A 14,901-nucleotide genomic window follows, 5' to 3' on the forward strand; every position below is an offset into this window, starting at 1 on the left:
TGTCATGAATTATGTGGAGGCATACGTGTTTTGGAAGTGTGAAAGTCCTTGGGCTCAGATAAAAGGTGTTACCATCTAGAAAGTACAGGTAGTTTATTTCAATTCTACTGCAATAACTAGCATGTCATTCCATTCGTGTAGAAATAAGCTACCTGACTATCTCACTATTTGAAATGGAAGTATGAACTGTGGGTAAGTGTGTGAGGACAATGTCTGGGCAACCAAATTGGAGCTCAAATCCACAAACAGTACATTAAACAGTGGCGAAGTCGGTCAGAAATTCACTCAGAGTTGTTGTGTACTTGCCATAACCAGCTTAGTCATCTTGGTCCCAAAGTCATAGTTGATGAGAAGTGTCACGTTAAGAGAGAAGGACTTCTAGAGATAGGTACATACACAATGATAACAGGTGACATCTGAGAACCTAAGGGCAAAGAAAGAAACACTGCAAAGCAGATTCAAAAACACTTAAAAGCATAGCAGCTCGGGGCCCGTTAGTGTAAGAGAAAAGGAGCTCCGTATGCCTAAGTAAAACCTAAGAGCATCACTGTACTGCATTTATTCATTCATTCACTTCACATGTTTATTCAACAAATGCTATGTATACTGAGATTTTTCTCTGGTCATTGTACTGGCTAGAACCTAAAGGAGTGAGACTATTAATTAGAGTTTACAATCTGGCAATGATATTGTTAGCAGTCCATTCACAAAAGGGTTAATTCAAGTTAAGCCAGCCTAAATGTTTATGCAAAATAGGATTTTTGCCTAAGTTTAAAGGGTATCAGAAAAGTGTAGCCATTGAGAATGACTCATTTCATGGTGTTCTCAGATGACTGAAGTATTATTAGTATGTTTCCATTTCTAGTGCAGGAACCTCCACGTTTTAGAGGAAAGGAGGAAAGAATTTGTGTAGACTGTGCCTAAAAAACGTAGAAATTTGTTTACAATTTATTTAAAGATAAAAATAAAGAACTAGGTTGCTTTAAAAAAGGGAGGGAAAGAAAATCAAAACACATCTTATTTGAGGCGTTACAACTTTTTTAAGAAAAATAATAAAACTTAGTAAAATAAAGTTGAATTCTTCTAAAAATAATTTTTTAAATCTTCAGCTGAAAATGAAAAATACAGATTATACTAAGAAGCAACTGTTTTACATTCTGCTTTCTCAATAGTATTTAAAAACAGTTATTTTCAGAAATGAGGAAGTCTTGATCTGCTAGATGAAGGTCGGCTGCAGGTGGTGTTTATTGCTTTGAGATGGCAACGAACCATAAACCCTTCACTTGGTAAATATTAAACTGGATGAATGAATCTAAAGCATGTCTGACATATAGGAAAAATACAGCCCTGATAAGCAGTCTTGAAACCCACAAGCTACATGGAAAACACAGATTCAACTACATCATAAAAATTCAGACAATTCCAGTTCAGGATGATGAACTGATCCTAAGCAATTTTCTTTCTCTCTCTCTCTGTCCCTGAAGACTCTTAAATGGCATTTAAAAAATAATAATGGGGCCGGGCGCAGTGGGTCACGCCTGTAATCCCAACACTTTGGGAGGCCGAAGTGGGGAGATCACGAGGTCAGGAGTTTGAGACCAGCCAGACCAACATGGTGAAACTCCGTCTCTACCAAAAATGCAAAAAATTAGATGGGCGTGGTGGCTCGCGCCTGTAATCCCAGCTACTCAGGAGGCTGGGGCAGGAGAATCGCTTGAACCCGGGAGGTGGAGGTTGCAGTGAGCTGAGATCGTGCCACTACACTCCAGCCTGGGTGACAGAGTGAGACTCTATCTGAAATAATAATAATAATTATTATTATTGTATATATATATAAAGTATATATAATAATATATATTTGCATTTATTATTATTATTATTACTATTATTATTATTATTATTATGGTTGCCGGGTGCAGTGCTTCACACCAGCAATCCCAACACTTTGGGAGGCCGAGGCAGGCATATCACCTGAGGCCAGGAGTTCAAGACCCGCCTGGCCAATATGGTGAAATGTCATCTCTACTAAAAATACAAAAATTAGTTGGGCATGGTGGTGGGCAAATGTAATCCCAGTTACTCAGGAGACTGAGGCAGGAATAATCGCTTGAACCCAGGAGGCGGAGGTTGCAGTGAACCGAGATCGCGCCACCACTCCAGCCTGGGTGACAGAGTGAGACTCGGTCTCAAAGAATAAAAACAAAATAAAAATAATAATGATATAACCTGTGTGAAGAGAATAGAAGAGGACTATCAAGGAATAAAAATTTTTACCATGTTCCTAGAAGCTGGATAATTGATAGAGAAGTGGTAAATTATGAATTAAGTAGAAAGAAATCAAACTTAGAAGTATGTGAGGAAGGGACAATGCTCAGGAAGATGCCTACCTACCCTGAAGAATTCCAGAGAAATTAGAGGCATGGAAATACCCGATACAAAGAAGGGGAAGAGTGAAACATGGAAACGAAGAGTCAAATCTGTCATCCAACTGATGGAAATTTCAGAAAGAGAGTACAGAAATAGCGCGTGAGAGAAAAGTGTCAGAAATTATAAGATACTTTATCTGAGCTAAATAATACAAGTCATCATATGGACAGAGTCCACAGAGTAGCCGGCACATTGAAAATAATTTCTTAGGTCTAGACATATTATTGCAAAATTTTAGAACATCGAGGTTCAAGTAAATTTGCAACAGCCTCCAGAAGGGAAATAGTAAAGCAAAACAAAACAAATCAAAACACAGGTAACCCATAAAGTAGCAAGAATGAAACTTGTTTCAGCAACACTGGAAACTAGAAGTCTATGGACCAAAGCCCATGGACCAGGGACCACACCTGAGAGAAAAAGGATATGCCATCTGTTTATGTACATATGTCCATGGGAAGTTCCATAGAAATTCAAAGTTCTGCTGGAAATTATATTCAACCTAGAATTCTTCTTTTTTTTTTTTTTTAAGATGGAGTCTTGCCCTTTTGCCCAGGCTGGAGTGCAATGGTGCAATCTCAGCTCCCTGCAACCTCCACTTCCCAGGTTCAAATGATTCTCCTGCCTCAGCCTCCCGAGTAGCTGTAATTACAGGTTCCCATCATCATGCCTAGCTAATTTTTGTGTTTTTTCAGTAGAGACGGGTTTCACCATGTTGGTCAGGCTGGTCTCAAACTCCTGACCTCATGATCTGCCCACCTTGGCCTCCCAGAGTGCTGAGATTACAGGCGTGAGCCACTGCGTCCGGCCTCAACTTAGAATTCTATACTTGGCTAGCTTAGTCTAGGTGCTCTGCTAAAAAGCAAAGTTTGAGGCAGGGATTAAACTACTGATACTTTGCTTGGGAGGTATAACCCTAAGGTGATGAGCATGAGAAACCCAGCAAGTGAGGCAAGGGAAGATGTGAAGCATCACTGCACAGCCATCAATTCACAATGAGCCCCAAAGAACCATACTCAGCATGTGTGTGTGCTCAGTTCAAGGGTCTTTTCTGAAAGAGCTTCAAATGCCTATTAGGAATGTGAGCTAATCCATTAAAGGAGCATGGTGCCATCTCTTGTTTTTTTTTTTTTTTTTTTTTTTTTTTTTTTTTGGAGACAAGAGTTTTGCTCTGTCATCCAGGCTGGAGTGCAGTGGTGCAATCTTGGCTCACTGCAACCTCCACCTCCCAGGTTCAAGCTTGGCCGGTTTCGAACTCCTGACCTCAAGTGATCCACCTGCCTTGGCCTCCCAAAGTGCTGGGATTATAAGAGTGAACCACCACACCTGGCCGCATGGCACCATCTCTAACAAATAGTACATCTAACAAATAACAGATAAAGGTTATGGAGAGTTGTGAGGTTCTATAAAGTCAAAATGATGAGGCAGGGCAAACGGATGTAACCTGTAATTTTTCCTGGTGAGCAAGTTAGAGCAAGCTTACATTCTGGGGGATGTTTAAAGCTTCTGCTTTACAACTTTGAGAAATTTCAACCCTTTGAATTCCTGAGGTAGCACCCTACAGTAGGAGCAACGCTACCACAGGGAGAGACCAACTGACTTGGCCATCAACTTAATTAATAATTACTAACATGATTGGGCAGATTTGTTACTTGAAGTTGGTTAAAACAAAATGGTATTTTAACGAGATGATATGCTGGATAATTTTTGATGCTTATGGAATAATACGACTGGTCTGCTCTGGAATTAGAACTTCTTAAAGCCAGGTACAGTGGCTCACGCCTGCAATCCTAACACGGGGAGGCTGAGGAGGGAGGATAGCTTGAGCCCAGGACTTTGAGACCAGCCTGGGTAACATGATGAAACTGAGACTCCATAAAATATATATATATATTTACACAAAACTCAGTCACAAGTGGTGGCATGTGCCTGTGGTCCCAGCTACTTGGGATACTGAGGTGGGAGAAGCCTGGGAGGTCGAGGCTGCAGTGAGCAGAGATCGTGCCACTGCACTCCAGCCTGGGCGACAGAATGGCTCTGTCGGAAAAAAAAGAAAAAAGGACTAGTAATAGAGGAGTCCACGCCCTTGGCTCTAGGAGAACCTTTGGGGCCTCATTGCCACGCACCCTGCTGGAACGTGCTCTCAGATTTTAACAATTGGGCTAAGGGTCCGAGCAAAGCCTGGTTTGAAAGGGCTGCAGAAACATGATGCTTTGACTCTGGAGGCCTTATGGGGGGCCTGGAAGTCTCCCCAAAGCAAAAGGGACCCTTTTCCTTTTCCAGGACCAGTAGGCCAACCCCATTGGTCAGGGTCGAGGTTTTGGCTCCGTGGGCCATGGGTCATTCGTCCCCATGGGTCTCTGTGCAGTGCTGCCCCTTGTACCCATGTCCCTCCCATCTCTGAATTTCCATGTTTGATGGGCCCAGAACTCAACAAAATACTGTGGGGAGACACAATGACATGCTGGCAGAGGACAGACAAGTTTTCGAGAGAGGACAGGTGCCCGAAGTGAGGGAGGCCTGTGAGCCTCATTTGCCGCCCCCAGGGCATCACGGACCCAGGCTGCAATGATCACATAATGTAGCAATAGATAAGCTCTAGTTGCTTTAAGCCATTGAGATTTTGGGGGTTGTTACTTCAGCAGAATCAGATGCTGACTAAGTAAAACAGAAATTGATACAGTGGGTAGGGCATACAGTAACAAAATCTAAAACGAGTGAGTTTGACAGAATGGTAGGTTGGTGGGTGGCAAAGAAACATATTGAAGGCTGAAAAGATGAAGATCCCTGTTAAGCAGAGGCAAAACATTTGTTATAAATGTTGCCTGTAGTCACTTGGGAAGAAAATCATGTGCCTATTGAATGTGTAGACTTGGAGGGAAAGATGGAAAACATAATGCTGGTAGTCTGTTGTTTGCTGTTGACTGAGAATTGACTGGCTTGACAGTAGAAATGGTGGAAACTTCTCAGTATCAACTAAAGTTTATGGACTTTGCACATAATGCTGTGACAGGTTGGAAGAGCTTTGAGATTGCCCCCTTGACAGTAGGTATATTATCAAGAAGTGAAGAAGTAAAGCAAAAGGAGTAAACATAAGCCATGTAGATATGATAATGGGAAGCTTCATAGAAATAATTTCACATGCCCAGATGTGTCACAGAAGTAGCTGAAAGACCCTGGATCTGATAGGGAAAATGAACAGATGACACTATGTCCAAGGGCCCCAACCAACCCTCTTGACTTGTGTAAGATTCTGGAACCATGACTCAAATTCCATGAGTGACAGTAAGGCCATAATCCTAAAAAGACTGGGTTAGTTTTCCTGCTACGTGATAGAAGGTGCTTAAAAGAGAAATTACACTTTGTTAGAGAAAAATAGAGTCATACATCGTGCACACCTGAGTTTGGAGACAGCTTTACAACTACTCTAGATGTGTGCAGTTATTTAATGCAACATTGGAAACATTCTAATTGTTCATCAATAAGAAGTTCTAGTGCAGTGTATGTTTATTGCAGCACCGTTTACAATAGCAAAGACTTGGAACCAATCCAAATGCTCATCAATGACAGACTGGATAAAGAAAATGTGGCACATATACACCATGGAATACTCTGCAGCCATAAAAAAGATGAGTTCATGTCCTTTGCAGGGACATGGATGAACCTGGAAGCCATCATTCTCAGCAAACTAACACAGGAAAGAAAACCAAACACTGCATGTTCTCACTCGTAAGTGGGAGTTGAACAATGAGAACACATGGACACAGGGAGGGAAACATTACACACCGGGGCCTGTCAAGGGGAGGGAGAGCATTAGGACAAATACCTAATGCATGCGGGGCTTAAAACCTAGATGATGGGTTGATAGGTGCAGCAAACCACCATGGCACATGTATACCTATGTAACAAACCTGCACGTTCTGCACGTCTCCCAGAACTTAAAGTAAAATTTTAACAAAAGGAATTATAGTGCATCCACACACTGGAATACATGTTAAATAGTCATATAGTTACATCTATATGTGTGACTCTATTCATGTTACAAACCAACACTCTATGTTTAAGAGTGTGTGTGGGGGGAGGGGGGAATGGGACACACATGCACATGCGTGTGTTTGGGTGCATATCAAAGGTCTGGAAAGACACACATCAAAGTATCAATATGATAATCTGGGGAAATAAGAGGAAATTTGTGTTACATGAAAGGGAATTTTAATTTTTACTTTATATTATGTATGCTATGTTGTTTCTGAATATTTTAATTCAGATTATGTATGATCTGATTTGTGCACATATATTGTTTACAAGATGTTAACCTCTTCTAAATTTTTATAAGAAATTCATTTCCAGTCCACTCAAGTCATCCCTTTTTCAAAAACCCTTGAAGGCTTCCTGCTGTTTCAAGAAAGAGACTTAACTCCTTAATTAAGTGGCTTAAAAGAGATTTCATGATTTGGCTTGTGTTTACTCCTTTTGCTTTACTTCTTCATTTCTTGATAGTATACCTGCTGTCAAGGGGGCAATCTCAAAGCTCTTCCAACCTGTCACAGCATTATGTGCAAAGTCCATAAACTTTAGTTGATACTGAGAAGTTTCCACCATTTCTACTGTCAAGCCAGTCAATTCTCAGTCAACAGCAAACAACAGACTACCAGCATTATGTTTTCCATCTTTCCCTCCAAGTCTACACATTCAATAGGCACATGATTTTCTTCCCAAGTGACTACAGGCAACATTTATAACAAATGTTTTGCCTCTGCTTAACAGGGATCTTCATCTTTTCAGCCTTCAATATGTTTCTTTGCCACCCACCAACCTACCATTCTGTCAAACTCACTCGTTTTAGATTTTGTTACTGTATGCCCTACCCACTGTATCAATTTCTGTTTTACTTAGTCAGCATCTGATTCTGCTGAAGTAACAACCCCCAAAATCTCAATGGCTTAAAGCAACTAGAGCTTATTTATTGCTACATTATGTGATCATTGCATGTTGACTGGGGCCAACATTTTTCTTTCTTATGGACCCACGCTAAGATGGGCTCTATCTTCTTACTTCTACAATGTGCCTGGAACTTTACATACTTCATCTTGTTTAATCTTCACAACAATTATTATCTGTGCTTTCTAGGAGAGAAAACTGAGTCATAGAGATATTAAGCAATTTTCCCAATGTCATGCATCTAAGAAACAAATCAGTTAGGACTTGAATCTGGACAACGTGTTTCCCCCCAAGCTTACCCTATACCTTCGTAGGATATTTGTGAAGAGTCATGGTAAATGAATGGTGATAATAAAATTCACTGGGATGGGAGGGAAGGGTAAGGGTTTTTCTCAAAAACTGATCTGGGAAGAGAATGATAATTTCAGACTTAAAATTTTAATTAGTGACAGTATATAAAAGCAAAATTATGTTATGATGTTAAATAAACAGCTAAAAATTGGGTGAGAACAACATGTCTCTATTTTGGTAATTCCATTTACTCAACAAAATGCGTAAGGCATGATTCTTTAATTTAGTGCAGTACAGCTTGTATGTCTAGGGCCACTGTGAGTCCTGGAGTGCCTGGGATTATCTGAGTAGATTGGACACGAAGGTTTAATGGCCGTGAAGTAGGCAGTATTGCTTGATGCCGTAGGATTTGTGTGGGAGAGCTGAGGTAGACGCTCAACCCCAGGCAGCATTCTAGGTGGAAAAGAACCACTACAAATGGAAAAAGCTGGAGTCCTCTTACAGACTTTGCTCTGGAAGCTAAACAGAGTCTGGTGGAGAGGAGCCTTTTGAATGTAGCACTGAGTAGTGCATCCCTTTGTCCCTTGATGCAGGATGAGAGTTCAGTTGTCTGTCATCTAATCGAGCTCCAGGAAACTGGGAACCGAGAACAGAATATAGAGGACCATCGTGTTTTGAGGTTATGTGGAATTGTCTCTAACACTTGAGGACCATTTCCCAATCCAGCAAGTATCTGACGTGGCAGAAAAGCACACCAATGTCAGTGAGACTGTGAGGCAGGTAGCGACAGCTACAGCCAGAAGGGATGCCATCCACCTCATTAGTGTAGGACACAGATGATAACTCTCTCCCCCTTGCAAAACTTTCTTCACCTGGCTTTCAGGACGGCACACACACTCATCTAGTTTTCTTTTTTACTTCACTGCCTGTCCCCCAGTCTTTCCTGTCCCGGCAAATAGAAACTCCATTTGCTTAGGCCAAATATTTAGCCTACCCCTGACTCTTCTTTCTTACACTTACCACACACAATTCATTATTAAATGCTGTCAACTTTCCCTTCAAGCCATTTCCAGAATATGATCCCTTCTCCCACACTTCTTACTACAGCCACAGTGACCATGTCAATCTTCTGCTCAAAATTGTCAGAGCTGCATTATCTCACAGAGATGGTCCTACAAGATCAGATTCCTTGTCACCTATTTGATCTTATTTCCCATCATTCTCTCCATTTCTCACTGAGCTTCAGCTACACTGGCCACCTTGCTGCCCCTCAGACATACTGAGACTAGTGGCACCTTAAGATCTTTACATTTGTGCCCCCCTCTCCAACTTCCTGGAATATGTGGCTTGCTCTCTCAACTCCTTCAGGTCACAGCTGAAATGCCATCTTTATTAGAGAAATATGCTCTGACAGTACCATCTAAAATATCAGCCCTGCCACCATCCCCTCCTTGAATAACTCCCAATATCCCTCTCCTGCGTTATTTCTTACTATTACTTCTCTACAGCACTTATTATCATCTGAACATATTTGTTTATTGTCTGCCTTTTCACTAGAATGCAACCTCTAGGACAGAAAAGTTTTATTTGTTTCCTGAGAGTCTGGGATTGTTTTGGCACACAGTGAATACAAAGTAAATATTTACTGCATGAATTACTGACCTAACCCCATGTTGCGTGTGGAAAGAGACCAGCGAAGGAGAATGAGTCTTGGAAAGTTAGGCAAAAGAGGCCTTGGAAGGGCCACTGAGGAATCCAAATGGGACACAGTTGAGAGAACTTAAAAAAAAGCAGAAGGAATTGGAATTCTGGTGATTTCTCTGAAAAAGAGTTCCTACAAACCAGAGACTGCTGCTGTTTTTCAGGGGCCTGGGAAATGTGGTTCCAGTGTGATGAGTTTAAAGTTTGACATATTTTAAATAGTTTAGCAAAGGCATTCGTTTTATAGAAAAAGCTGGATATATGTGACTGTATATCTTGGGTAGGGGGTCAAAATGGGCAGAGAGCCATTATTTTGAATCTCAGGGAGAGAACAGACTTCGAGGCTTACCCTTCACCATACAATCAATGGCATCCTTCTACCCCCTGGTGGCCGCACAGCTAAACTGCATGAAGAGATAAAGTCTGAAGATGAGAAAACAAAACAATAATTTCAAGGTAATATCTTTCAAAGCCTATACCAGCCATACATGTGTGTGCAATGTATGTGTGTGTGTGCGTTTTCGCATAAATATCTCCCAAGGTTTCTTTTTCATGAAACATGCCCGTGCTGCCTTACTGTGAGTTCAGCATCAAAGGAGACCAGTTGAATGGAAGAAAGACATTATTACCCTGACAGCTATGTTTTGCTGTAAAACACACCCCCCAGTCCAGACCACAAACAAGCTCCTTTCATAGCTATCTGCAAGGTGTGTTTGTAGAACTGATATCTGTTGAAGCTGGAAGGTTTGTATAGGCAAGCTTAAAGTCTGGGATTCTACAACTTTATGATGATTCTTTCTCATTCTACCTCCTTCCAGTCTATGAGTCTGGGCATCCCAAACTTTCCCACTTCAGGCTTTCACTTGTTGGAAACATCTACATCCTCTTTGGATTCACTTCTATTTGCCCCATTTTAGTTCTGCAAAGCCCTATAACAAGTATTGTTGAAGAAAAAATACCAGAATAGATCCTGGACAGATGAAAAGAATTAATTTAGCATTGTATATCTGTTAGATGCAAGCTTGTACAGATTTAGGTATGTGTAACAGATATCCAAATGTCTGTTCAACCCTTGGTTTGGAATTTTTAGTCCATGATATTAAAGGTGAAAAAAGTCCTATTCATTTTATAGATGAATTACGTGCAGTGAAATGATTACTTCAAGATCACATAGCGAATTGGAGGTAGAGCCAGGACTAGAATGCAGGCCTTCTTACACCTTACCAAATGCTGCTGTTAGTAGCAGAGAGACAAAGCTATGAGCGTCGACGAAGCTGACCCCAGTGAACAGTGCTCTCAGTGGTTTTGGATAGTTCAGCAAACCTCATTCAGCTCAGCAAACAAGAAACTAAACTTTATGACATCCTTAGTTTTGCTCTCTGCCTGGCTGCCTAGACCTACCAGTCATGATTTCCAGGGGATTCCAACTCCATGATATCTCTTACATTCATCAATTTTCTTCCTACTTCCACAGAAATTGCTGTGGTTCAGAAGAGTCATCTAGAAGAAACCCTGTTGCAAGTTCTATGCAGCACACATGTGCCAGCACACACACACACACACACATGCTCACATGCACAGAAACACACACACACACTACTCATAAGTATATGTAAAGAGCACGGCTGGTATTATATCCCAAGCATACCAAAAACAGTAGGCCCAGTGTGTATGACTGTTGTGCTTTTTTGGGGGGTAAGCTGTGATTCACAATGAATTCTATTTTACAATGATAATTTTAAGGGCTGGCACAGGATCTCTTTAGCTATGTATGTATACATTGTACATCTGTACATGAGAGAGCCACTTGCTATTTTTAAGAATATTGTTTTCTCTCTTCTTAAAACAAAGTATTATTTTTAAATTACAGAAGAAATACTATTCATTAAGATTTAAAAGGTATACATCCTATAACCCAGTAATCCTACTTCTAAAGTGGATACATGGACCCAAGGAAGTTTGTACAAAGATATTCATAGCAGCATTGTCTTATAAGAGTAGAACGGTAGAAACTACCTAAATGTTCATCAATAGGAAAATGAATAAACTGTGTCCTATCCATACCGTAGATACAATATGGCAGCTAAACTCAACAAGATGAGTCTGTATATACTGACATGAAAAAAAAAAAAAATCCCCAAGGCATACTGTTCCATAAAAGGAGCAATCTGCAGAATCATATATATTATTTACAATTAAAAATTATACATTGATGTATACATGTAAATGTGCAGAAAAGCCTGGAATCTTATGCATGAAAATGACAGTAGATTTTACCTCATGGGAGTACATGGGAAGGTGGGGGACAGAGAGAAGACAAGATGAAGGGCAAGGGGCATTTTAGGCTTTTGTTATACCATAATGCTTTGGGTGAAAAACAATATCATGTATTGTGCAATTTAAATTAAGTATTAAAAAGTATTATATAATTGTTTATTTCAAATCATATAATACATAAAGTAAAAAGTGATATTTCATCTTTACTTTTCCATAATGTATTTATCCCTTCCCCTTTTGGTGGACACTTTAAAGTTGTTTTCATTTTTTAAATTTGTTATTACAAAGAAAATTCTTGCTTGCTTTTTTCTTTTTTTCACTCATGTTATTATTTCTGTAGTATAGATCTCTAATACTCTGGTCATGGAACGTAAGCACTTAAAAATTTGACAGATGCTGCCAAATTGCCCTCTAGAAAGAGTACGCTAATGATTCATAGAACATTAGTTTTGTCCATGTAAACTTCCTAGTTTACATTACCAAGCTTGCTACAATAGCAGTTGCACGCAGACGTTCTGATGGGACCTCAAGTCCAGATGACAGCTGGCTTCATTTCCTTCCCTCTGTCTGTTGACCATTGGTGGAACAAGTGCAATGTCTGACCAGATGACCCAATCAATAGAGGAAGCTGGGGTAGAGTGATAAGAGCTACTAGAAGACTAAATCTGCAGGAGCTATGAAACTCCGACAAATTAATGACCCATGGGCTACATGTGACCCACAGACATGTTTTTTTTTTTTTTTTTTTTTTTTTTTTTTTTTTTTTTTTCAGACAGAGTCTCGCTCTGTCACCCAGGCTGGAGTGCAATGGCCAGATCTCAGCTCACTGCAAGCTCCGCCTCCCGGGCTCACGCCATTCTCCTGCCTCAGCCTCCCGAGTAGCTGGGACTACAGGCGCCGCCACCTCGCCCGGCTAGTTTTTTGTGTTTTTAGTAGAGACAGGGTTTCACCGTGTTAGCCAGGATGGTCTCGATCTCCTGACCTCGTGATCCGCCCTTCTAGGCCTCCCAAAGTGCTGGGATTACAGGCTTGAGCCACCGCGCCCGGCCCCACAGACATGTTTTCTTTGGCCTGTACATCAAAAAGAGAAATAAAAGACCTTGACATTGACATCTTGGGCCTGAAGAAAAATGTTAGACTCACATGAAAGGATCAGAATATTACAAAAGCAAAACTAAAATTTTCCTGTTTCTATTTGTTTTTAAATTTCAAATTTCAAATTTCAAACATAATTTCTAATGTATGAATTATTAATACTGACATCAAAGCTTAAAAAATAAAGCTTAATTCTATTCATGACAGCTAATTTTTCTAATACCGTATATATTACCTACCTGCTCCCTATTGGCACACCCTTCCCCCTGCAATATGACTTGGCTGTTCTGGCATCTCACTTTATCTTTCATTATGTCTCTACCCAGTGCTGTATCAAGGAGAGTAGTCAGAATGGTCCTCTCTGGGTATAAACAATAAGAGGGTGCATTGTCTGGAGGGAATTTAAAGACAATAATAAAACTGATCAAGAGTTGCTCTGCTTTTAAAATGTTTTTGGTATGAAATTATCTTATTTCACCTTCATTTTTAATTGAGATTTGTATTGATAAATAGACTTTATGCAATTGTAAGAAATAATAGGGAGAGATCCTATGTATTTGTTTCCCAGTTCCCCCAGTGGTAACATTTTGCAAAACTGGAGCACAATGTCACAGCCAGGATATTGGCATTGATAAAATTTGATTTTATTCAGATTTCCCCGTTTTACTTGTACTCATTTGTGTGTATATTTAGTTCTACACAATTTTATGACGTCTAGGTTTGTGTATCCACCACCACAGCCAAGATACCGAACAGCTCCAACACAAGGATTCCTTGTGCTGCCCTTTTATAACCATACCAAATTCTCTCCTGCCTCCTGGTGAAGGAGGCTCCTCTCCCTTCATCATCTCTGTCCTCTGACATCCACTAATCTTTTCTCCATTTTTAACTATTGGTTAAAAAATTTTATATAGATTAAATCATACAGTATGTATGATTCTGAGATTGGCTTTTTTTTTTGAAACAAGTTCTCACTCTATCTCCCAGGCTAGGGTGCAATGTCATGATCACAGCTCACTGCAGCCTGGACCTCCTGGTCTCAGGCGATCCTCCTGCCTCAGCCTTCGAAGTATCTGGAACCACAAGTTCACACCACCACACTGGCCACTTTTTAAATTTATCTTTTGGTAGGGATGGGGGTCTCCTTATGTTGCGCAGGTTGGTCTCAAACTCCTGGGTTCAAGTGATCCTCCTGCCTTGGCCTCCCAAAGTGCTGGAATTACAGGCCTGAGTCGCTGCATCTGGCTGAGATTGACTTTTATACTTAATTCCCTGGAGATTCATGCTATTTGTTGCACATATCAAGTGTTTTTTGTTTTTGTTTTTGTTTTTGGTAGTATTATATGTATGTACCACAGTTTGTTAAGCCATTCACCCATTGAAGGATATCTGAGTGGCTTCTAGATTATTGCTATTACTTATAAAGCTGTTATGAACACCCATGTCTAGGTTACTGGTCTATTTTTTTTATCACCATGTGCTGGAAATTCTGTCATCTACTGGAGTAGACTATTCCCATCAATCTGTTTCCTGCCTAGTACATCATGCTCTCTGCCACAATTGCTGCTGATACCATTATCAATACTGCTGCCGGTGTTAGTAGTATTGAAGCTTGGACAGTCTTCCCTGGATTGGAGAGTGGTAGAGAGACGAGAGGGCATCTGTAGCCCCAGCTCTGCCATTAAGAAAACGTGGGCTAATCCTTAACCAGACTCAAGTGTTTCTGCTTCTCTCTTCATCTGCACTCTTCTCCGCCTGTTGACTAATACTCTCCTTATTTTCTAATCCAAAATTCAGAGGGAACTAGTTTGCTCGGCTTAGCTAATGTACCTGCCGCCTTAGGGGTTTAAAATCCATGTATGGATGATCCATCACTGGGTCAGGTGCTCATGCCTAATGCAATATGTAGTCACTCCTAAGTAGAGCATCTGTTTCCCCAAGCTGAAGGGCAGGATTATTTGATCTGTGGGCTACGCGATTTCTGCTAACAGGAGATATTGAGTGGGCCGTGATTGCGATGTCCAGTATGCATGGACAATTCTCTAGGTAAACTAGATGCCCATCTTAATCATAAAGTAAGCAAAAAATAATAAAACACTCACAAAGTGTTGAATTTTTATAATAATGTTCTTCAAAAAATATGGTTGTAAAATAAACTTCAAGATAAGAAGA

Source organism: Rhinopithecus roxellana, chromosome 7 (genome assembly GCF_007565055.1).
Source record: "Rhinopithecus roxellana isolate Shanxi Qingling chromosome 7, ASM756505v1, whole genome shotgun sequence".
NCBI classification, from domain to species: Eukaryota; Metazoa; Chordata; class Mammalia; order Primates; family Cercopithecidae; genus Rhinopithecus; species Rhinopithecus roxellana.